Source organism: Fopius arisanus, unplaced genomic scaffold, assembly GCF_000806365.1.
Source record: "Fopius arisanus strain USDA-PBARC FA_bdor unplaced genomic scaffold, ASM80636v1 scaffold00084, whole genome shotgun sequence".
NCBI classification, from domain to species: domain Eukaryota; kingdom Metazoa; phylum Arthropoda; class Insecta; order Hymenoptera; family Braconidae; genus Fopius; species Fopius arisanus.
In genome coordinates this window covers 100,060-102,392 of record NW_011887823.1, presented here as the reverse complement: position 1 = coordinate 102,392, position 2,333 = coordinate 100,060, and the positions used below count along the sequence as shown (strand labels likewise).

At 37.5% G+C, this 2,333-nt stretch overlaps 1 protein-coding gene across 1 annotated transcript in view; it reads right to left on the bottom strand.

The window, feature by feature from the left end:
- Nucleotides 1-2,333, bottom strand: part of LOC105270319 (uncharacterized) — a 6,324-nt gene that overhangs the window by 2,449 nt on the left and 1,542 nt on the right. The window lies entirely within an intron of this gene.

Genomic DNA, 2,333 nt, shown 5'->3' with positions numbered 1-2,333 from the left:
GTACCTTGAGTGCCATGCGCCCTGCGCCTCAGTATTATTTATAGGGGTTTGGGGAATTATTAGCCTCTTTTATTAAATTATGCGTTTATCGCCATCCGGGCTGGGAATAAAAATTATTTTTCAAGTGTGAATATTCGCCTGAGATTATTCTGGTGCCTTTTGGCCAAGTTGGTGACTGTTTGGAGGTTGAATGATTTCAATTTTTGGGTCTCTGCGTACGTCACGCCTAATTGTGTATTTATTTCTCTCAACTCTGTAACAATAATTTTTATATCGAATATACTTTGGCTTTGCTCTTGAATTTAGAGATTTTGAAGTATTTATTTTTAGAGTTTTGCCCAATAAACTCCTTTTCACCCGAATCCATCTCTCTCTCCACAACCGACTCCCTGAGCAGCGCGGGTAATTACCACCTTTTCCGGGGGTTTTCTTTCGAGACTTTATTTTATAGCATACTTTTGAGTTTGTTTCCGTTTTGGGAAGTTAGGGTATTCCGGTTTGTCATTTCCGGAGGAACAAAAAAAATGACTGGCGCCCGACTTATTGTTTTATTTTGACGATTTTAGATTCCAGGGGAAAAGGGCGGGTTAACTGTCCGATTACATCCCCAGTGGAATTGAACATGTTACAGTAGGTAGGCTGAAAGATCTAGCCATAAAATTATGAAGGTTTCAATTATAAGGGACCCAATATTACTGCAAGTGTTATCATATATTCGTGTAGTGGAGGAGACCTCGGGAGATGGCGCATGCGCATGATTGAAATGCGAGGACAAAATGGTTTGAATTTTTTGCACATATTTGAACGTTTTCTTGTTGATTAACAAAAATGGAAGTCCTATAATTGTTCAAATTCAATATTCATCTGTGGAAGGGACAGTGGGGTGCTCATGGAGTTGAGAGGGAAAAATTTTATCCTCAATCATTTTTCAAAATTTCATCACCACTAATATTTCCACTCATTTGTGCAAGTTACTCAAGCTGGACGAAAAAATGTCCAATGTTCCTTGCCTTTGGAAAAAGGAATCTTTTTTGAATATGAAATCTCGACAAGACGTGGAGAGAATTTATTTATAAAAAAAAACTGTTAGCGGTAATGAAAATTGGACATCTGAATTTCCATTCTCTCAAGTTCACGATTATCCCACTTTCGATTTCATCGTTAACTGTTGAATTTCAACGACCATATTACGGAGGGGAATACACAGACAAAGAGATATTCAGGACGATTTTTCTGGGAAAAAATTGCAGACCGATCTGTATCTCAATAAATTATGCGTTAAATATCGCCAAACATTAAAGGACGTTGATAAGGTTCTTCATTGTGACAAATTTGTGCATTTTAATTTGGCTTCGAGAGCGGGAAATATAGTAACAAAAAGCGGAACAATTTTGTTCAATGGAGGTCAGGAACTGCAGTAGTTCCAAGAGCTGAAGTTGCCGACCTTTGACCTAAAGATAATCGACCGATAGATTTTTCAAGCCTAATCAATAAGATACATCTCCTTGCAGCTCACATTCTAATTTAATGAGTATTAATCATATTCAATATTCAAACCCATAATTATGGTTATTAGACAAGTCACATTAAGAAGCGATCGGCTCTACTTTGAAGATCAAAAATCATACCTTCCAATTTAAAGCTCATTGAGCATTTCTAGAAACTGGCATATACTACTTAGCCGTCATATTAAATTGACATTCTGAAGATGACGGTCGAATTTACACTAAATGCAGTTGAATTTGAAATCTTTTGTAAATTGTTCATATTAAATGATGTGAAAATAGCTTAGAATTTTGAGATTTTGTAACCATCAATGAATCAAATTCCGTTGTTTTCAGTATTTTCCAGACCGAAATTGAGATAACGGTTAACTTATTTCATTTTTGTTATTATTTGTCGATCTATTTCTAATAATAATTGCTCATTTTTGCAGGGCAAGCATTCTGATGCTTATAATGAGTTGTAACCTTGGCCGGTGAATTAACTGAAATCATTCCCGGTCAGGACACGATAAGTCCCGTTACTGTGGAAAAATTGAATAAGTTAGTTGACTTGAGAAAAGGCCTGAAATTCGAAGAGAGGGGGTTGGGGGAATGATCCATTGGGGGGAATTTATGAGGAAAAAATGTCTTATAGTCTTATAGTGCTTTAGGCGTTCCCTTCCATGTTAGGGAGGGTGCAACGAGCTTTCCAGCCATTTTGCACCCTGCATTTGTCAGCCGCCTACTCAATAGGTGCAAGTATGTTGGCCCTTCGAGCAAACTCATAGAGCCCTTCTATACCGTCCCTATCAACATACATATCCTTGATGCAAGTGGTCCCAAAGACGT